The sequence below is a fragment of the Oryctolagus cuniculus genome, chromosome 12 (assembly GCF_964237555.1).
Source record: "Oryctolagus cuniculus chromosome 12, mOryCun1.1, whole genome shotgun sequence".
NCBI lineage: Eukaryota > Metazoa > Chordata > Mammalia > Lagomorpha > Leporidae > Oryctolagus > Oryctolagus cuniculus.
The window spans coordinates 32,918,553-32,942,652 of record NC_091443.1 but is presented as its reverse complement, the minus strand read 5'-3'; the positions used below and the strand labels follow the sequence as shown (position 1 = coordinate 32,942,652).

Below are 24,100 nucleotides of genomic sequence, written 5' to 3'. Positions count from 1 at the left end.
AGATGACAAAACTAGCACACATAAATCAAGTATAATTCAAGGTTGTTTGAATATTTATTTGGCAATAAACACAAATTGACGTTTAATGTAATTCATCTGTATACAATATCTATTGAAAAGTGATTCTCCCTGGGTCTCTAGTGTTTTGGTGTATCTTGTAGAAAAGATAAAATATTTCAATTGCCCAAGCTGGTCTTTCCTCTCCTGTAATACTGTCTACTCCATTTATGATCATCCGGTCCACTTTATGTCCGTCCCCCTGAAGAAATGGGGACCCATGGAAGGACACTTAAGTGTCTGTGGGGCTACTGTTGCTTAACAAGTTGTCCATCTTTGACTCAGCAATCCTATGTCATCTACCTGTGTCCATAAAACTCGGACCAGCTAATTCATTTGTTTGAAAACAGTGTGAAATCATAGCTCTTTTATAATCCTAATCTATATACAAATATTGTATAATTTTTAAAATAAATTTTATGAATGTGCTTATTAGGCAGCTTTTAATTACTTTAGCTAAAGTACCAAAGAGAATCTTGGAGAGGAAAATATTTGTTTTGGCTTAAGTTCAAAGATGCACACTGGTGGGGCATCTGATGGAGTCTGGTGATGGCAGAGGTGGGCACAGAAGAAACAGCACATGATGAGAGATGAGCAGCAGGGAGAGAAACGAGGCTGGACTCAGCTTAAATAACCAACCCCTTGGCAAGAACTACCTTCTAAGGGAAAGCATGCAATGACCTAAAGACCTCCCACATGTCAGTTGCCAAAATTAGATTAAGTCTTCATCTTTAATCCATCAACATTTAATATAAGACTTCAGAGTATAAATATCTGCCTGAGTTTGGGAGCCACATCCCTCTCAATCCATTAACACTTAGTTTTCTGTAAGGAATTTGCTCTTTTGTCTAATATGTTTAAGGATTTTAAGGATTAAAACTTTGAGTGTTTGGAATACTTGATGAAAATTTGTAAGACACTATTTAATATTTAATAGATTTGGGGCAATAAGGATTATTTTTAAAACAGACCAATAATTCTCAGCAGGAGCCAATTTGTTACGGAGAGAATGTCTGGTAATATATGGATATTTTTGATTGTCACAAGCGGGTTTAAAGTGGATGAGTTGCAAATGACATTTGCTAGCTTTTAGTGGAGACAAGACCAAGAATTCTGTTAAGAGAACAGACTTCCAGAACAAAGAATTGTTTGGCCCCAGATGCATGCTAATGATGAGCAATGTGTGTGTGTGTGTGTGTGTATAATCTACATCTGAAAATAAGAGATACAGATACAATTCTCTCCATAAGTTTAAACTTTATATTATGAAAATATTAATTTCTACCTCTATGTCTATAATAATATGTATATATACAACAGTCCATTAAAATGTAGCCACAATATAAACAAGAGAAAATACTTAGCAGAAAGTCCTAGTTTAAATCTATTCAATGATTTTACTATGTGTCTACACTTACATGTACTAGTGTAAGATAGACATATCTTATTTCTATTGCTGTTAAAAATATGCAGCTAGTAATGCATGTGAAAAGTTCAAAAAGTTATTGTCTACATAGACTAGGGGAATTGATATGAACATTAGAAAAATAATTGTCTTGTGTTTTGTTCCCTAAGCCTATACCGTTACTATAGAAACAACAGTTGTATATATCTATTTGATAATAAAGCCATCTGTCAAGCAAATGCTGGCATTCCATAATTTGAATGCTTTATTTCTCAAAATTGTTCCAGAATATTTGAGAATGACCTTCTTGTCAGTACAACATTTAGATATCTATGACTTTAAAAAATTAAAGTTTTAAAATCGGTTGACCAGTGTGCATGTATACATATACAAGTATGTGTGCAATTATGTGCATTATATGAATATATGACACACCCATTCTCACAAAACCAGGCAAAAAATAAATAACTCCATTATAGGATAAAATATTATTTGTCAAAATTGACATAATTGGTATGATATTAATTAGTTCATAATCATAGACTTAAAGTGTCTCTATTCATCTCCTGTGTTAACAATATCCATCTACATAGTTATTAACAATTTTATTTTCAGCAGAAAATTAATTTTGTTCAAAAACACTTTTTAAAATCTCAGTAGAGGGGTCGGTGTTGTGGTGTAGCTGGTAAAGCCATCTCCTGGGTTGCTAGCATCCCATATGGCTGCTGGTTTGAGGCCTGACCTCTCCACTTCTGATACAGCCCCATACTAAAGGCCTGGGAAAACAGCGGAAGAGGACTCAAGTGCTTGGGGCCCTGCTGCCTACATGGGAGATCGAAAAGAAGCTCCTGGCTCCTAGCTTTGGCCCGGCACAGCCCTGGTCATTACAACCATTTGGGGAGTGGAGCAGCAGATGGAACATCTCTCTCTCTCTCTCTCTCTGTCTTTCTCTCTTTGTCACTTCTCTTTCTGCAACTCTTTCAAATAAATAAATAACTCTTTTTAAAAAAGAAGCACAATAGAGACCTCACTTGCTTCTATTACTTAGTTGGGTAATAAATTAATTTGTTGACCAAAATGATAATGTTGAGAACCGCTCATCTGAAAAATAAAATCCAAAATACTCCAAACACCGAAACTTTAATGAATCATTTATTTCTTTTGTTTTATTTATTGGCATGTGAAAACATGTTAGAAAAAGAGATCCAGTTTCATCTGCTGGTTCACTCCCCAGATGCCCACAATAGCCAGGGTTGGATCAGGACAAGCCAGAAACCTATAACTGAATCTAAGTCTCCTACATGTGTGACAGGAACCCAACTGTCTGAGCCATCACCTGCTGTCTCCAAGGCTACAAATTAGCAAGAAGCAAAGTTAGAAATGGAGGTTGGACTCTGATATGGGATGCAGGTGTGTCAAGTAAAATCTTAAACTACACAGATACTTGCCTTCAAACATTTGAGCACCAACATGACACCACAAGCACTAAATTTCACACCTGGCCTCATATTAACAGTTGTCAAAATGCGAGTGCACTAACAGTATTCCAATAAATATCATAAGATATGTGTATAAGGTATTTGTGAAACGTAAATACGCTTTGCATAAGTGAATTCTGTATGAAGGCTCAGATGTAATCTATAAGACGTCTCATTATATACAAGCAAAGATTTAAAAGTCTAATAAATAAAATCCAAAATGCTTTTGGTCCCAAGTATTTGGATCAGGGATACTGTACCTGTATTTACAAATCAATTGACTACAGCTTTTGTAAATAGTAATAACATATACTGGATTCCAAAGAAAAAAGAATTATTAATTGCTATACTTATGATTTATGGAAACCCTAATATTAACCTATTTTACAATAAAAATAATAGTTTTCCTTTTACTCATAGACTTTTCTTGTTGAATATATTTTACATAGAATTTATAAAAACAGCATCTTTTTAGCCACTGAATGACCACTTTCAAGTAATTTTTTTTTCAAAATTATGAGAATTTTTATATAAATATAAGTTCACATATGTCTTTGATAGTTGTTATTTTACCATGCGACCAAAGAAGTTTCTATTCTGTGTGAATGTGCATGTTTGCATAGTTCCCATTATAAAAAATATAATTCAATAATCATCTAAAGGGAGTGTTGAGGAAAAAGTATCAAGAATCATAAATTAAGAGATTATTTCAATATTTAATTATGTCTAAAAAGGAAAAATATTCTAATAGATGTTATATTACACATCAAAATTTCTTTACCAGAAAGCATTACCAAGTGAAGGCTGAGATTTTTTACAATAAAAGCTACTGTAGGCCAGCGCCGCAGCTCACTAGGCTAATCCTCCGCCTTGCAGCGCCGGCACACTGGGTTCTAGTCCTGGTCGGGGCGCCGGATTCTGTCCCGGTTGCCCCTCTTCCAGGCCAGCTCTCTGCTGTGGCCCGGGAGTGCAGTGGAGGATGGCCCTAGTACTTGGGCCCTGCACCCCATGGGAGACCAGGATAAGCACCTGGCTCCTGCCGTCGGATCAGCGTGGTGCACTGGCCGCAGCGCGCCGGCCGCAGCGGCCATTGGAGGGTGAACCAACGGCAAAAGGAAGACCTTTCTCTCTGTCTCTCTCTCTCTCACTGTCCACTCTGCCTATCAAAAAAAAAAAAAAAAAAGCCACTGTAGGTGACAAAGAAGTTCACTGCTATTTAATAATTCATATTTGGAGTTTAGAAATGAGAACCATGAAGTCAGAGTAACTTGGATAAGTACATACATGCAGTTAGTGAGACAGCCATGAATGATAAAGCTGCTCCAGTACTATTGTTCCAATATGTTTTCCAGACCACATGCATGTATTTTATCCACATGCCCTTTGCAACCTCTAGTCCACATTTTCATATTTATCAAAATTATCAGACAATGACAATGTCGCTGATATCATGTCTTTCTCCTACCATCATTGGTGTCTGACAACCTTCATAATACCCCCCAAGAGTAGAACCTTCACCCTTTTCTTGAGGGATTTTCCAGCACTGTTTTTCTCTGGTACTGGGTTATTTTCATCTTTATCGGTGCACAGAAGCCATAGACTCATATTCAAATATACAACTCAAACAGTTTAGAAGCATTAGAGACCTAAATGCAATGTTAGATTGTTCCCTAGTGAAATAGAATTTTCCACTAAAAAGTAGATATATTAAAATGAATCACCCAGGATATGAAAGTCTATTTGCAGCTGGGCCATTATTTTCTATTAGAATCCACTTAATCTTCTAGGGTTCTGCATTTTTCCACAGTCAAAATTATTCCACACATATTTCAGGTGGCCACTCACAACCAACACAGAAAAATGCATTTACGGCCCAACACATGGTTCAGATCAACATTTTTGCTTTTCATATTTTAGGCTACTTCCTAGGGAAAAGTCCTAACTATGCACTTTAACCAATCAAAATTCATGAGAGGATTATGTGTTAAACTCATTTAAGGACTTTCCTTTTTATGCACTACAGTTAATAAAGCTGAAACTATTCTTGGCAAGCGATCTTGGATCCAACTTTCTTTTTTTCTTTGTCAGGGAAAATATCACCTGTGTAAAAGAATTCCAGGGCGTCTGCATAAGCAATCCTCAGAGAACCTACCTTGAGCCATTTTATCAAAAGTGCTCATTTACAGGGGTCGATCTTGGTTTTTGATGTTGCTATCTCATGGTTGTGCTAGTACTGATGAGGAAATCAGTAAATGCCTTTTATGGAATATACGTATTTTCTGAAAATAAAACCTTTAGTTACACTTCAATGTGTAGATATTTTTGGAAATATGCATTTTATTTTTCAGTTATGTTTCTATTCATATACTATACAAATAATTTTAAAATAAAACATCATATGCCTTTAGAGTTCAGAATTTTATCAATATTATATTTCCAAAATATCTCAGGAATCCTTTTTCCTTAGAAATGTCTATAATTCAAAAAAATTAAATATATTAGCTATTTAAACATTTGTATAGTTTTCTAAACTCTCAATTTGTTTCAATAATTATTCACCTCTATATTAACTAGAATACATTGTAAAGTGTGTTGATGCCCCCCATCCAATTTTAGCTACATTTCCTGTGTTTTTCTATGCCTTAGTTTTGTTAATCAAATAACAGCTAATGTTCGAGGAGGTATTTTCTTTTTTTTTTTTTTTTCATTTGACAGGTAGAGTCATAAACAGTGAGAGAGAGAGAGACAGAGAGAAAGGCCTTCCCTCTGCTGGAGGTATTTTCTTTAAAAAACATTAAGAATGTTAAGAATAAAAAGTTATAGCATAATTCATTTATTTCAATATAAAACATGATTTTGACTAAAATATTTCTTTTGATTTAAGACTATCTTAAACATGAGATTTCTAAATCATGATGTACATAAATTACAAATCACTCATTATAATGTGAATATGACCAATTGCTTGTATTATTGGATTTTTCCATATACAACAAACAAGTCTAAAAATAGAAGTGCTTACAAATTAAAACCAACAAGTTGTCAAAGTGAGAAAATCATTGAGATAAATATGAAGCTACAAGTCACCTATATACCAGCAGTATTTATGGTTAGTTTCTGTGTTGTGGATTAAACAATTGAACAATAATAGAAATATCCTTTAGAAGATGTTAAATGAACAATATACATAATATTAAAGAACAAACTTAAGTAGGTTGGTGATTCTTTGGTAAGTTTTCATAGAATATAGTAATTTAAATATCATAACTTTTAGTTAATCAATTTGACATGAAAAGTGTTAAAAGAAACAAGTGCATAACTGTATTTTAGACAAGCAAGCATAACTCAATCTAATTTTAAACAAAGTATGAGAAGGCATAAAAATTCATTGCTAGTTTTTTAAATGAAATAATCTCAGAGCTAAAATATCAAATGATTGAGATAATTTGAAAGAGATAGTGTCAGAGAAAAATTTATAAATTTATTAAACATGCTAAAACAGAAAGAAAAGAATGAAAATAACTTTTATCATCAAGTGGATCTGAAAGATATATAAAAACAATATATGTATATCATTTTATGCAAACTTATTAAGTCATAGATGACACCAAAATATATTAGAATAGGTAGCAATTTATTATTAGAATTTTGAAAATCATTTTACATGTTAAGAGTACACAATGATGTAGGAAAAAGAGAAAATGAAAATGTTTTAGATTTCAAGAAAATAGTTGATAAGTCTTAGACACAGGACCCATTTGTTCATTGAACAGAGAAAATGTAAAAGTTCCTTTAATGTGAAATTTAGTTGGAAATATAGGAATTATACTACGCTAATACCCAAATAAAAACAAATGACCCAATCTAAGCTAAGCTTTCTTGTTTCAGTTGGTCCACAAAGAATTCTCTGAGGGTTAACAAAAATATAAATATTAAACCAAAAAATTAACAAATGTAAGGTACATCAAACATTCTAAAATTAAGAAACATAGCAAGTTTCTAGGGATGAGTTAGAGAAGAAACTAAGCATTTTATAAAATGTTTCGGAAATTTCAATATGACTATAAATAATATAACTTATAAAAGTGCTACCAACCACAGAGCAAATGAGTTGAATAAGAAAGAATGCTAAGTAAAGCAAAATACTTTAACTTCAGTGTCCATGGCCTTATATGGAGACGTAAAGAACAGAAGTGTTTCTGTTGAACATTAAAACCTGGGCATGTTGGAAAATAACAAAGACATTAAAAGTCTGAAAAGGAAAGTAAATTATTTGAAACATAGACACATGTTCAAAGAACTACTGGTTCTTTGAAGAAAGCAAAAGCTGAGCTCCTGGAAGAGAATCTATAATTAAGAATGTGAATGCGCTTAGGATGCTGCCCATCAGCGAGGAGTTCCACACAGGGGCAGGGAGATGCACAGGGCCAGTGCTGCAGCCACAACAGACACTGAAAAGCAGGGGCCCAGGGTGGGGGAACCCAGAATTCGCAAGTAGCCCAGGTAGGACAGAGGGAGGCAAACGCAGCAGACCTGATGCTGAGGACCACCGTGACATTCCTGTACCTCATGATGTTTCCAGAATAATAGGTCTCCCACCTGGGTACAGGGGTCCAAACACTTGGGCAATCTTTCACTGCTTTCCCAGGCACATTAGCAGGGAGCTGGATCTGAAGTGGAGCAGCCAGGACTCAAATTGTTGCCTATACGGGATGCCACAGCACTGGCCCCACTTCTGATATGTTGACAGTCAAAAATATGTTCTCAAATATGCTTAAAAATTCCATATGAATAAAGTAAATAATGTATTTACCTGTAATGCATTTGAATTTTAAAAGAAACTGTCGCTCCCCATCTTCGTGGAGGAACGACACAGGACCCTGCGTTGTTCTTTTGTCTGCTCGGCCCTCCCTGGGTTTGCTGCTGGTTCTTCCCGGGTTGGCTACTGTCCCTTCCACCTCCGTGGAAGGGTGTTCCCCCTGCCACTTTCCCCACTTCCGCGAGGGAGCGGCACACCGCCGGCCGGCTCTCTCGGGGGCTGCTCAGGTGTTCCTTCAGATAGATGTTCCTGGTGCATGTTGTCTCTCTCCTCCTTTATAGTCCTCTTCCACCAATCCCAACTCTGCTACCCACACGCCGAGTATGCTGCTCTCCTCCAATCAGGAGCAGGTCCTGCTGTTTATTGGTTGAACTGGAGGCAGCTGTGTAGAAGCTGTTTCCTCCTCTCCCAGCGCCATATTATGGGAGAGCAGATGCATAGAATAAGTCTTAATTCCAGTAACTTAGTCTAGTCCGAGTTGCTCCCAGTTGCTCCCCACAGAAACACTATTATTAAGAAATATTACAATAAAACAAGACTTAGAAATGAACTTTTGGGAAGGCAATTGGCCTAGAAGCTAAGTTGTAACATGGGATGCTTGCATTCTGTAATAGTGAGATTGGTTTGATTCTCAGCTCCTCCACGTCCAATCCATATTCCGGATGGTACACAACTGGGTAGACAGCGAATGCTGGCTCAAGTGCTTTGGTCTTGCATTGAGTGCCAGATCCTGTCACTGGCCTAGCACAGCAGTGGTTGTTGTGGGTGTCTGGAGAGTGATCCAGCCTCCACCCCACTCTGTCACTTTCTTTTTCTTACAATTAAAATAACTCAATTAAAATGTTAATAGAGAAGTCTAAGTATTATGCATCTCAAGAAATGGAATCTCATTGAAATACAATTAATAAATAATTATTTTAGGGGGGCGGAGCCAAGATGGCGGAATAGTGAGGGCGCGCACCAATAGTCCGGGAAAATTTAGTTTAATAAAAGGGGAGTTACGGTAGCCGCAGAAAAAAGAACCAGGAAAAAATTGCACAGGAATCGTGAATCGGAGGACCTACTGGGAGAACAAGGTCGCCCACCGCATGGAAGCAAAGTCGCGGGACCCAGCCGCAGAAGCCCCAGTGCTCCAAGGGGAGTGCATGCCACACAGACAACAGCGGGGAGACTTGGGACGCTCAGGGCTCCGAGTCCACACATCGGCGCTGGAAGGGGAGGTGAGCTCAATAACCCGAGACATTGGTGGGGAAACGGGGGTCAGAATCTAGAGGGGGGCCGGAAAGTGCAGCAAACTCACTACCGGAAAGAAGGAAAAAAAAAAGCTTCGGGGTTTCTCTTCCCCCTAACCTTGCAAAGGTTACAAGGCTGCAAGGCTAGAATTCCCAAGAGACAAAGAGCAGGCCTGCGCTCTGGATTTACAAATCAATGGGGGAGAGCTAAGGAACTGAGTCACTACAATTCAGTAGCCTAGGCAACCCAGTGGGAGTCCAGAGGAGCCAAAGACTGGAAGCTAAATACCATCAATTCTGCACAGCCCTGCCCTGCGGTGTTACTTACCCCCTGAATAAATAAAATAAATAAATAAATAAAAAGAGAGAGATTTACCACGCATAACCTGAGGGTGTCACCTTTGCACACCCTTAACCTGGAAGAACCAGGCAGAGCTCTCAGGCTGCACCCATCTCAAGCCTCCAAGGCTCCTCCAACAGCAGGCAGTCCACTTAACACGGACACAGTATAAATAAAAAAAAAAAGAAAAAAGAAAAAAAAAAAGCACAGTGACGCAAGAAGAATTAACTATGCCGAGTAACAAACACAGAAATAGAGGGAGCAAGATCAACGATGACACTATGATGCCTCCAAATAAGCAAAACACCCCAAGCCAAGAGTATGAAGATGATGAGATAGAAGAAATGCAAGATACGGATTTCAAAAAATTTATGATAAGAACATTTAGAAGTTTTCAAAAGCAAATCCTTGAACTACAGAAATCCTTAATGGACAAGATTGAAAATCTCTCTCGTGAAAACGAAATTTTAAGGAAGAGTCAAAATGAAACTCAGAAACTAGTAGAACAGGAAAGTGTTATAGTGAAGAGAAATCAAAATGAAATGAAGAGCTCAATAGATCAAATGACAAACACATTAGAAAGCCTTAAAAACAGAATGGGTGAAGCAGAAGAGAGAATATCGGACTTAGAAGATAGAGCACAGGAAAACATACAGTCAAACCAAAGAAAAGAAGAGGAAATTAGAAACCTAAAAAATATTGTTGGGAATCTACAGGATACTATCAAAAAAACCAACATTCGAGTTCTAGGAGTTCCTGAAGGCATGGAGAGAGAGAAAGGATTGGAAGGCCTTTTTAGTGAGATACTAGCAGAGAACTTTCCAGGTTTGGAGAAGGACAGAGATATCCTAGTACAGGAAGCTCATAGAACCCCCAATAAACATGACCAAAAGAGATCCTCACCACGACACGTGGTAATTAAACTTACCACAGTGAAACATAAAGAAAAGATCCTAAAATGTGCAAGAGAGAAACGTCAGATTACTCTCAGAGGATCTCCAATCAGACTCACAGCTGACTTCTCATCAGAAACCCTACAAGCTAGGAGGGAATGGCGAGACATAGCACAGGTGCTAAGAGAGAAAAATTGCCAGCCCAGAATATTATATCCTGCTAAGCTCTCATTTGTGAATGAAGGTGAAATAAAGACCTTTCATAGCAAACAGAAATTGAAAGACTTTGTGGCCACTCGCCCGGCCCTGCAAAAAATACTTAAAGATGTGCTACACTCAGAAACACAGAAACACGGCCATCAATATGAAAGAAGGGAAAGGAAGAACACCTACCAGTAAAAGAGCATGGGAAGCTCAAAACATATACTAGAAAATATTTCCAGGAAAATGGCAGGGCAAAGTTACCACGTATCAATAGTCACATTGAACATTAATGGTCTGAATTCTTCAGTTAAAAGACACCGTTTAGCTGACTGGCTCACAGAACACAACCCAACTATTTGTTGCCTATAAGAAACACATCTCTCTAACAAAGAGGCATGCAGACTGAAAGTGAAAGGTTGGAAAAAGATATTCCATGCCAACAGAAACCAAAAAAAAGCAGGTGTAGCCATATTAATATCAGACAAAATAAACTTTAATACAAAAACTGTTAAGAGAGACAAAGAGGGACACTATATAATGATTAAGGGTTCAATTCAACAGGAAGATGTAACTATTATAAATGTATATGCACCTAATTACAGGGCACCGGTCTATTTAAAAGATATGTTAAGGGACTTAAAGGGAGATTTAGATTCCAATACAATAGTACTGGGGGACTTCAATACTCCACTCTCAGAAATAGACAGATCATCCGGACAGAAGATCAACAAGGAAACAGCAGATTTAAATGACACTATTGCCCAAATGGATCTAACAGATATATACAGAACTTTCAACCCTACATCTACAGACTTCACATTCTTCTCAGCAGCGCATGGAACCTTCTCTAGGATCGACCACATACTAGGCCATAAAGCAAGTCTCAGCAAATTTAAAAGAATTAGAATCATACCATGCAGCTTCTCAGACCACAGCGGGATGAAGCTGGAAATTAGCAACTCAGGAAACCCCAGAAAGTATGCAAACACATGGAGACTGAACAACATGCTCCTGAATGAACACTGGGTCATTCAAGAAATCAAAAGAGAAATCAAAAACTTTCTGGAAGTAAATGAAGACAACAACACAACATATCAAAACTTATGGGATACAGCAAAAGCAGTATTGAGAGGCAAATTTATAGCAATAGGTGCCTATACCAAGAAATTGGAAAGGTACCAAATAAATGAGCTTTCAGCGCACCTCAAGGACCTAGAAGAACTGCAGCAAACCAAACCCAAATCTAGTAGGAGAAGAGAAATAATTAAAACCAGAGAAGAAATTAATAGGATTGAATCCAAAAAAACATTACAAAAAATCAGCCAAGCGAGAAGCTGGTTTTTTGAAAAAATAAACAAAATTGACACCCCATTGGCCCAACTGACTAAAAAAAGAAGAGAAAAGACCCAAATCAATAAAATCAGAGATGAAAAAGGAAACGTAACAACAGACACCACAGAAATAAAAAGAATCATCAGAAATTACTACAAGGACCTGTACGCCAGCAAACAGGAAAACCTATCAGAAATGGATAGATTCCTGGACACATGCAACCTACCTAAATTGAACCATGAAGACATCGAAAACCTAAATAGACCCATAACTGAAACAGAAATTGAAACAGTAATAAAGGCCCTCCCAACAAAGAAAAGCCCAGGACCAGATGGATTCACCGCTGAATTCTACCAGACATTTAAAGAAGAACTAATCCCATTTCTTCTCAAACTATTCAGAACAATCGAAAAAGAGGGACTCCTCCCAAATTCTTTCTATGAAGCCAGCATCACCTTAATCCCTAAGCCAGAGAAAGATGCAGCACTGAAAGAAAATTACAGACCAATATCCCTGATGAACATAGACGCAAAAATCCTCAATAAAATTCTGGCCAATAGAATACAACAACACATCAGGAAAATCATCCACCCAGACCAAGTGGGATTCATCCCTGGTATGCAGGGATGGTTCAACATTCGCAAATCAATCAATGTGATTCACCACATTAACAGACTGCAGAAGAAAAACCATATGATTATCTCAATTGATGCAGAGAAAGCATTTGATAAAATTCAACACCCTTTCATGATGAAAACTCTAAGCAAATTGGGTATAGAAGGAACATTCCTCAATATAATCAAAGCAATTTATAAAAAACCCACAGCCAGCATCCTATTGAATGGGGAAAAGTTGGAAGCATTTCCACTGAAATCTGGCACCAGGCAGGGATGCCCACTCTCACCACTGCTATTTAACATAGTTCTGGAAGTTTTAGCCAGAGCCATCAGACAAGAAAAAGAAATCAAAGGAATACAAATCAAGAAGGAAGAAGTCAAACTATCCCTCTTTGCAGACGATATGATTCTGTACTTAGAGGATCCAAAGAACTCTACTAAGAGACTATTGGAACTCATAGAGGAGTTTGGCAAAGTGGCAGGATATAAAATCAATGCACAAAAATCAACAGCCTTTGTATACACAGACAATGCCACAGCTGAGGAAGAACTTCTAAGATCAATCCCATTCACAATAGCTACAAAAACAATCAAATACCTTGGAATAAACTTAACCAAGGACGTTAAAGATCTCTACGATGAAAATTACAAAACCTTAAAGAAAGAAATAGAAGAGGATACCAAAAAATGGAAAAATCTTCCATGCTCATGGATTGGAAGAATCAACATCATCAAAATGTCCATTCTCCCAAAAGCAATTTATAGATTCAATGCAATCCCAATCAAGATACCAAAGACATTCTTCGCAGATCTAGAAAAAATGATGCTGAAATTCATATGGAGGCACAAGAGACCTCGAATAGCTAAAGCAATCTTGTACAACAAAAACAAAGCCGGAGGCATCACAATACCAGATTTCAGGACATACTACAGGGCAGTTGTAATCAAAACAGCATGGTACTGGTACAGAAACAGATGGATAGACCAATGGAACAGAATTGAAACACCAGAAATCAACCCAAACATCTACAGCCAACTTATATTTGATCAAGGATCTAAAACTAATTCCTGGAGCAAGGACAGTCTATTCAATAAATGGTGCTGGGAAAACTGGATTTCCACGTGCAGAATCATGAAGCAAGACCCCTACCTTACACCTTACACAAAAATCCACTCAACGTGGATTAAAGACCTAAATCTTCGTCCTGACACCATTAAGTTATTAGAGAACATTGGAGAAACCCTTCAAGATATTGGCACAGGCAAAGAATTTCTGGAAAAGACCCGGGAGGCACAGACAGTCAAAGCCAAAATCAGCTATTGGGATTGCATCAAATTGAGAAGTTTCTGTACTGCAAAAGAAACAGTCAGGAGAGTGAAGAGACAACCGACAGAATGGGAAAAAATATTTGCAAACTATGCAACAGATAAAGGGTTAATAACCAGAATCTACAAAGAGATCAAGAAACTCCACAAAAACAAAACCAACAACCCACTTAAGAGATGGGCCAAGGACTTCAATAGACATTTTTCAAAAGAGGAAATCCAAATGGCCAACAGGCACATGAAAAAATGTTCAAGGTCACTAGCAATCAGGGAAATGCAAATCAAAACCACAATGAGGTTTCACCTCACCCCGGTTAGAATGGCTCACATACAGAAATCTACCAACAACAGATGCTGGCGAGGATGTGGGGAAAAAGGGACACTAACCCACTGTTGGTGGGAATGCAAACTGGTCAAGCCACTATGGAAATCAGTCTGGAGATTCCTCAGAAACCTGAATATAACCCTACCATTCGACCCAGCCATCCCACTCCTTGGAATTTACCCAAAGGAGTTTAAATTGATAAACAAAAAAGCGGTCTGCACCCTAATGTTTATTGCAGCACAATTCACAATAGCCAAGACCTGGAACCGACCTAAATGCCCATCAACGGTAGACTGGATAAAGAAATTATGGGATATGTATTCTTTAGAGTACTATACCGCAGTAAGAAACAACGAAATCCAGTCATTTGCAACAAAATGGAGGAATCTGGAACACATCATGCTGAGTGAAGTAAGCCAGTCCCAAAGGGACAAATACCATATGTTCTCCCTGATCGGTGACAACTGACTCAACACCAAAAAGGAAACCTCGTGAAGTGAAATGGACACTATGAGAAATGGTGACTTGATCAGCATAGCTCTGACTGCTAATGGACAACTTAATACATTATCCCTCACAGTATTTTTTTTTGTCTGTTCTACTTAATATGACTGGTTTAATTCTGTAATTATCACACAGTTATTCTTAAGTGTTGAAAATTAACTGAAATGTGATCCCTGTTAAACATACGAGTGGGAATAAGAGAGGGAAGAGATGTATAATTTGGGACATGCTCGGGCTGACTTGCCCCAATTGGTAGAGTTGGAAACATACCAGGGGATTCCAATTCAATCCCATCAAGGTGGCATGTGCCAATGCCATCTCACTACTCCAAGTGATCAATTTCAGTTCACAATTGATCATAATGAAAGGACTAAGAGTCAAAGGGAGCACATAAACAAGTCTAGTATCTGCTAACACCAACCGATAGAATAAATAAAGGGGAGAGTGATCCAACATGGGAAGTGAGATACTCAGCAGACTCATAGAATGGCGGATGTCCTAAATAGCACTCTGGCCTCAGAATCAGCCCTAAAGGCACTCGGATCTGGCTGAAAAGCCCATGAGAGTATTTCAGGCATGGAAAGCCAAGACACTCTGGCAAAAAGATCTCTGCGAGTGAGATCCCAGTGGAAAGAACAGGTCTTCAAAGAGGGAGGTGCCTTTCTCTGAAGGGAGGAGAGAACCTCCACTTTGACTATGACCTTGTCTAAACAAGATAAGAGTCGGAGAACTCAAGGGGCTTCCATAGCCTTGGAAACTCATAACTGGTGCATAGGGAGATTACTGATGCCATAAGCAGGAGTGTCAATTGGTAAAGTCAACAACAGGAGTCACTGTGCACTTACTCCTCATGTAGGATCTCGGTCCTTAACGTGCTGTACACTGAGGCTTAATGCTATAACTAGTACTCAAACAGTATTTTTCACTTTGTGTTTCTATGGTGGTGCAAACGACTGAAATCTTTACTTAATGTACACTAAACTGATCTTCTGTAAAAAAAAAAAAAAAAAAAAAGAAAGAAATTTTCAATTCCCAACTTGACTCTCACTGGGATTAAACATGACAATAGGTCTGATCTGATTTCATCATCATTTAAAAAAAAATCATCTATTATTTTTCACTTTATGTTTCTGTGTGGGAGCAAACTGTTGAAATCCTTACTTAAGGTATACTAAGCTGATCTTCTGTATATTAAGATAATCGAAAATGAATCTTGATGTGAATGGAAGGGGAGAGGGAGTGGGAAAGGGGAGGGTTGTTGGTGGGAGGGACGGTATGGGGGGGGAAGCCATTGTAACCCATGAGTCGTACTTTGAAAATTTATATTCATTAAATAAAAGATAAAAAAAAATAATTATTTTAAAGCTGCATAATGTATGTGTGTTGAGACATTTTTATTAAGTAAATGGTGAGAGACAAAATTAAGGAAATTGGAAGGGATTGCAAGTAGATAGATATTATACTGAGAGTAATGAAGAATGCTGGAAGACTTCAACAGAGGATAAAATATTTTAAGGATTCATATTTTAGAAAGATAACCTGGGCCAGTGCCGTAGCACAGTAGGTTAATCCTCTGCCTGTGGCGCCGGCATCCCATATGGGCACATTTCTAGTCCTGGCTGCTCCTCTTCCAATCCAGCTCTCTGCTATGGCCTGGGATAGCAGTAAAGGATGGCCAAGGTGCTTGGGCCCCTGCACCCACATAGGAGACCAGGAAGAAGTACCTGGCTCCTGGCTTCGAATCGGTGCAGCTCTGGCCGTTGCGGCCATTTGGGGAGTGAACCAACAGAAGGAAGACTTTTCTCTCTGTCTCTTCCTCTCACTATCTGTAACTCTACCTCTCAAATAAATAAATACAATCTTAAAAAAAAGAAAGATAACCTGAGCTGAGATAAAATCAATGACAGTAAGCTAAGAATAAATTTGTAGGGCCCATTGAAGATTCTACTTTAACAAGACAGAAGAGAGATGGTGGGTAACGGTAGTGAAGGTAAGACAGGCAAAGGGATCTCTGTGACATGCACAAGATATGCTCCAATTATTGTTTGTATGTGTATTTAGATACATGAAGGTGTTCCAGATGCTTCACATTCTATAAAAAATGACAATTATCATGAAAGTCATACATACCAATGGATTTTCAAACAATTACAGGTGAACGTTCCTACTCCAAACACCCAGATCTGAAAGTGCTGTAGTTTAATTGTGTGGTTATATCAGTTTGCATCAGATCAATTGCTCTTGCAATTGACCCTACAAGAACTGGATGGTAGGTTTGGCTTCGTACATGTATCTGGAGATGTTCCAATATCCCCTGGGGTGAATGACTTGGTTACATCCACGTATTTTACATCATCCTGAAGACACGAATTGACATGGGCCTCTTCCTCCAGTGACTGAATTCCAAAAGCATCAAGAAAACAACCTCAGAGCAGAAGCTATAAAATCTCATCTTGTGACATGTTGCTGAAGTCTCATTCGACAAAATAAGTCACCAATCTGGCCCAGCTCCCTTTAGGAGAACACTACAAAGTGTGTGAGGAGCAGGGCGGAGGTGATATTCATATTTTATTACTTACCACAATTTCTCATGCATCGTGGGTAATGAAAATGTTTGGATAAGTTCTCATAGGACATCTCAGAGAGAAGATGCTGATGAGATTTGGGCTGTAAATATTAAGTGATGCTAGTGAAAAGCTTGAGGGAGCATCATTTTGCTTTAGGTTAAATACTGCCAGAGAGTAGCAGGGTTGATATTCTGCTTTTTCTGTAGGCATGGGAGGAGTAAAGCAGGTCTAAGGCTCTTTTTGGAAAAGAAGCTGGACGGCAAAGATTTATGGTCAGTCTTGCAGTTTCTCACAGAGATCTTTTTGTCTGGATTTAGACATGATCACTGATATGTCTATTTTTTTTAACGTGTATTCATTTATTAATCTTCTTGAAAGGCAGAGTAGCAGAAAGAGAATTTTTCATGCAGTTTCAAATCCAATTTCCTGCAATAGCTAGGAGCTGGGGCTTGGCTAGATTGAAGTCAGACTCCTAGAATTCAATTTGGGCCTCCAACATGGGTGGCAGGGTCCAAAGTATTTGAAGGGTCACCTGTTTCCTCCCTGGGTGTGCATTACTAGGTGCTAGAATTCTAAACAGAACTGAGACAGCAACCCAGGCACTCTGATTTGGGATGTGAGTGTCCCAAGCGGCACCAAACACTTGGCCCCATTATTTTTCTCATTGCTCCTTTTAAAAGCACAGTGAAGGTTTACCCTTTATTCCTCTGGTGAATTTCCCTTCAGTAGCATTAGGTTAGGTACTGAAATGTGGCATCTCTGCTACCGCAGAGAGTCTTTGGAGATTCTGTGTCACAGTTCATTCAAGGAGTTAATGACTTTTCTCACTGAAGAGATAAGCTACAGGGATCCTCTAACCACCATTTCCCTTTAGAAAAAAATGCAAATAGAAAGGAATAACATGCATGTATAAGAGCATTCGAAACACTGAAAGTGCAGGACCTAAAGGGATCCCTGAAGAAAATACAAGATTCTAGAGAGCAGAAGTAGAAAGTCCTCACAAAATCAGTCTTCATGTTGCCCTACATAGGAAAGAGTGCTCACAACAGAAGGCCACACGGAGATGTGTGTGTCTACTATCATCATTTCCAGGCTTCACCTCCTTCTCCTTCCCTTCTATTCACTCTAGGGTTCAGAGATATATGCATTGCTCCCTTTCAAGCTTTTCCATCAGAACACATGCATCCCTCCTACTCCTTGACAAATTGTCTTCTCTTTCTGGGGGAACATGTTGTTTTGTGATTCCACTCATAATTGTCTTTCTCACCTAACATCAGATGCCTTATTCAAGATCACACCTGTGTGTTTGCTTTCAGAGCGATTTGTAAGGGCTCAGGGTGGGTTATAATATCTATTCATTGGAAATGAACCAAATTCTAATCCAATGCGTCCTGAATGAAGGGCAGCAAGTCAGCAGGCTTCTTTACTTGGTAACCCATTAAGTTAGCAACCCTGCTCAAAATATTAGTTTCTCTGTGGCAGCAGCCTAATGGCATATGAAAGCAGGAGCTGTCCCTTTGTTTGGGTGGAACTGCCTTGTCTTGCAAGCACAATGGTAGGCCATTATTGGTTCCATCTGTGGCCTGGGCCACAAAGACAACATAATAATGGCTGTTCTTTTATTTGGGAAAGAGCAGTAGCTCTGATGCCAGGTTTTCCTTTGAGGAGGGGCCTTGCGAGCGATGCCAATTCTTTCCTTAGCAACAGTCTTGCTATTGGCAGAGTGGCAGAAATACCTGGGGAAAAGAAGGCTCAGTCTTTGAATCTTTTTTGAAATTACTCTGAAATCTAAAATAAATGTGTTCAAAGACCTAGAATAAGTCTTCTCTCATCTAATCAACCCTAGGGAAATATACTACTTCCAATTCTATACTTCATTCAGAAGTATATAAGGAAAGAAAAACAAAAAAAAATTAATCATATTATTTTGATAAATTTACGTTCAGGGTGGATAACAGGAGTTTAAAAAGTCTAAAACATTGATCAACTATGAAACAAAACATGTTTTTAAAACTATGATTTATTTTCTTTAAACTTACCATTGATTGACTCTATCATGTCTTTCTGTTTGTTATTTTTTCCTTATACTCTGTATAATTTTTCAAGCAAACTATGCATGAAATATAATTAACCAAGTTAGAAACGTGCTTGAGTTCTGAAAACTAAAATTTCACAAATGTAAATTTGTATAGTTATATGTTATCATATATAAACATATCATACATATATATTCTACTGCCTTATAATACTCTACAGGAAATAATCCAATACTTAGACTAGAATTTAGAGCATGTTTCTTAATAGGGTAGTACTTCTTGCACTGATGCATTGTGCAAATGCATGAGTTATTTTCAGTTGCCATATTTGTGGTGAAAGGGGCTATTCATGGTAAATATTGGTAAAAATATGCGTTATTGCAGTACAATGAGGATTTTTGTCTTCCTCAATTTTGTGCCATGACAGCCATGCAGTAAGTCATATGTTTAGAACTAGTTTTAGAATCTTATTTCATATGAAAAGTTAAGATAATTTTACATTGTTTTAGTATACAGTGTTTAGGAACTGACGCTGTGGGGTAGCAGGTAAAGCCACTGCCTGTGGTGCTGGCATCAAACAGGGATCGAGCCCACGCGCATCAGCGGAGAGACGGCGAGCTGGATCACCGTGGGCAACTGCCTGCACCAGAGGGCTGTGCTGGCGGGCACCGCGTGCCTCTGCACGCCCTGGGCGCTGCCAGCTGGATTACTCGCGCTACATCTCCCTGCCTGCCGGTGAGCTGAGCCTGGCCTGCTGCACGCTCTACGGCATCCTGTGGCAGTTCGAGCGTGCTGCAAGTACCAGGTGGAGTTGGACGCCTACAAACTGTCGCGCCTGGCGCTGCACACGCTCACCTCGTCCATGCCCGTGGTGCTGGTGCGCAAGGACCACCTGCACAGGAAGAGACTGCACAACACGGTGGCCCAGGCCGCCCTGCTGTACTGTGTAAAGAAGGTCTACAAGCTGTATGACTGCCGGCTCCGCGCGGCAGTGCGTCCTGCCGAGGTGTGAGGTTCCATAGATCATGGGTGTGCCAAGGGGTTTTCAGCTCGTGAAACTAAGAGGAGGCTTCCCGCAACCCGGAAGGGCCAAGGCCGCGTGGGGTGCGCGCTTGGGGGGGCTTCATGTGAGCTGTTAAATTGCACCATCCAGAGCCAAGCAGAAGCTGCTGACCATTAAAATGATGACAATTTCAAAAAAAAAAAAAAAAATTCCCAGCTGCTCCTCATCAGATCCTGCTCTCCTCTATGGCTTTGGGAAAGCAGTTGATGATGTCCCAAGTGCTTGGGCCCCTTCACTGTCGTAGGAGACCCGGAAGAAGCTCCTGGCTCCAGCTTTGGACTGGCCCATCTCCAGTGTGAACCAGCAGATGGAAGACTCTCTTTCTCTCTGCCTATCTTTCAAATAAATAATCATAAAAAATACAGTGCTTATATTGGGACCACAATATTGGGTAAGTGCATCCAATCCCGCTTTGTTTGATAATTTGACTGACATTCTAAATTTCAGAATTAATGTCAGTAATTACAATAAACTTTGAGATACAGTGTTGATAAAACCTACTTGAATCAGCTGTTATTTATAACTTTCATTTTCAAAGGTCATACACACACACACTTAGCCAATCTTAGCCCTTTTGTTAAAGTGTTAACATACAAAATAAATATATGATTAATACATCATATGTGGTAAGCACAATATTTACATATATTCTATGTAAATTGATCAAATAGGGCAAATAACATTTTCATTTCTTTATCTTTACTTTGTAGTTTACCAGTCGCTCTCTTCCAGTTCTTTATATAGTATCCGATACATTATTGTGTAAAAATGTGCAATCTGTTGAATATTCCCTCACTTTCAATGGGCATAGTTTGAAAAATTATGACTACTTCACTATGTAAACTAGTTGGTAGAAATGACTGTTACTAAACAGACTGAGGGACTTTCCTTGTCTTCTAACTCTATTCCCTTTCCTTCCCCTCTGCTCACTTTTTGTGACAAATCACAGGGAAACTCAGTTACCTATCCCAAAAATCTGAGAGCTATTCTTTGTCAAAGTGGGAATGAAATGTTGAATACTAATATTGTAATTTTGCTAACTGTGGTTGCTTTTTCAAAGTATAACTTGCATGTTCATGAATTTCATAAAAATTTTTCTCTCTTCTCTACAGAAAATGAGAGAAAAATATTATCTCACACTCATGGAAAACCTTATCTTCAAAATTCATTTAAATACCTGCAACTGTAATGCTGTATTAATCAAATACATGTGCACGGGAACTGAACATTTTTATTCTAATCATGCTATGAAATTTGTAAATCTCTTAAAATAGTTAAATTGTTTTAGAGTATGATAATGTCAGAATACAAAGTCAAAAAAGGAAAGAAGAAATTTTTTGTTTCATTTAAAATTTATTTCACATGATTCTTCTCAGCATGCAGTACACTTTTTACAGAAATAAAAACTTTCCCATTCCTCATTCACATTATAAATTAATTTACAAATATAGAATTGTTAGAAACAATATTTATAAAATTCTGCATGATTTTTCACATACAAAAATATCCATTGAAGCCAATTTTTGTACATACAGTATGGTAATTTCTTTGGTCATTTTTCTCTATACCAGTTAAAAAGTAATGTGATGTCATTTGCATGTCAAAAAGCTTATCTAAAAAGAATTTTCTGTATGTGTATTTCAAAATAAACTATTTTTAAAAAATAATGCTGTGAATCTCCAAAAATCATAAACAGGATAGAGTTAAAGTATCATTTACAATATGCTTGAGTTCCTGTTTCTAAAAAGACTTAAACTCTAAACTAGCAATGCTCACAAAGACTCAGACACATGGTAGAAAAAGCGACTCACAGAACTAATCTCAATGGAACACTGTCCCCATAAATTCATCTGCAATCCAACAGACTCTAACAGACCCAACAGTGGCTGAGCGGGTCCCGTGTCCCAGCTACTCTGCTGGGCACTGGGAGGTGATTATAAAAATGACTTGAATGAAGACACCTCTGAGAAGTAAAAAGGAATGCTAAAATAAATGATATCACATATATTCTTTACACATTTGATCAGATGGTTTAATGCATTAAAAACTAAAAGTCCCACTTAAAAGCTGTTTGTTAATAAAATTCTGGTAGTGCTTCGTTGGAAGATAAAATATCCAAGGCACAAGCTAGGAGGGTGAGGATGGCAGGCTGAGCATAGGAAGCAGGCAGTGGGCACTCCGGCCCCTGAGCTGTGGCTGCAGGAGTAAGACAGCGGGGTTGCTTACGCCTGGTGCACAGCAAAGAGCACACGCGATGCTTATTTCACCCCGAATCTTTGGCCTAAGAAGAGCTAGCTCCATTCCTACCCCCTCAGCATTCACACCAGCGCAAGAAAGCTGACTTGTTTTTCGGGAACTTGAACACACAGGCTACAAGCTGCCACCTCTGAAGCCAGACTGCCTGCATCCCATCTTGCCTCCAGCCTCCTGTGTGACCCTGGGCAAGTTTTCTAACATCTCACAGTTTCATTTCCCTCGGATGGAAAATGAGGGGGAGCCATCACTCCCGACTCCCAAGGCTGCTGTGTTCACTGAGTTGACACCTGTCAAATGTCTACAGCACTGCTTGACAGACAGAGCAGCTTCCGGCGGTAGTGCTGTTAGTATTGACCTTGTACCAGACACTGAGAATGAGCAGAGGTGACCTGTGAGCTAGTCCTAGGACAGTAGGAGCAAAACTGATTTGAGACAAAGGACACACAGTTGGAGGTTTCCTATTAAAATCCCAGACGGCTGGCTTTCCCGAGAAATCACAGCTCATCAGTCCTAAACAACCCTTACCGCATCATCTGCTGGCTGCTGTTGGGTTCCCCTCCCCAACAACTTTATGGGCTTACGTTTTTAAGTCACCTGTACACATATACAACCCTGGTATGTAGTGAGTGATGAACGAGACATGGTCCCTGCCCACATAGGGCTCACAGAACAGGGGGAGAAGAAATTTCTCAAAATTATTTAAAATTTTTCAAAATCATTCAAAAATTTTCAAAATTGTTTGTTTTGGGAGGAATATGCATGCACACACACCGATAGACAAAGGGAGAGAATGAGTCCATCCACAGGTTCATTCTCCAAATGCTTGTAATAGCAGGAGAGCCAAAGCCAAGAGACTCAGTCCAGGTCTCCCTTGTGACAGCAGGAATCACTACCTCCCAGGAACCACATTAATAGGAAACTGGAGTCAAGAGCCAGATGCAGGGATCAAAACAAGGTACTCTGATATGGGGCATGGGTGACCTAACTATTTATGCATAACCCCTGTCCCTGGCTACTCCATTCAACAGCTGATTGTACTTAGTATTAGAAATAATTGCTTCATATTATTGTATAATTGCATTTTGAGTTGCTAATGAGAATAATAATCCTCTAACACACTTTATTATAAGGTAAAGCGATAATATTGAATTATATCTCGGTAAAATCGAGCACTGCTTTTTGGAATGTGACATTTACACAGTACATTTACTATTTTAATAAATATTTTTATTTTTAATATAAAACTTACATTTAAAATACAATGCAATTCTATTTAACAATAGTTATTACAAATCTCCACTTCTATGAATCCAACTTGTTTAGCTTCCACATACAAATAAAGATGTGCAATACAGGTCTTTCTAGCCTGGCTTATTCCTCTAGGTTAATCCATATTGTCCTAAATGAATTTCATTCAAGACTGAGTAGTATTCCTTTTTGCACATATATACCACTTTTTGTAATCCAATCATTTGATATTGTACTCTTGGGGTGATTTTACATCTTGACTGTTTTAAATAGTGCTACAATAAACATAGAAGGCAAAAGTCCCTTCAACACATTGATTTCAATTCCTTTAAATATATTCTCAGAAGTGGCATTCATGGGTTACATGGTAGGATATTTATTTTTATTTTATTGAAGAA

General features: G+C 38.5%; 1 pseudogene; it reads left to right on the top strand.

Moving 5' to 3' along the window:
- The window catches only part of LOC100350433 (transmembrane protein 11, mitochondrial-like), a 38,166-nt pseudogene extending 18,019 nt beyond the window's left edge, over positions 1 to 20,147 (top strand).
- Positions 20,148 to 24,100: the final 3,953 nt, after the last annotated feature.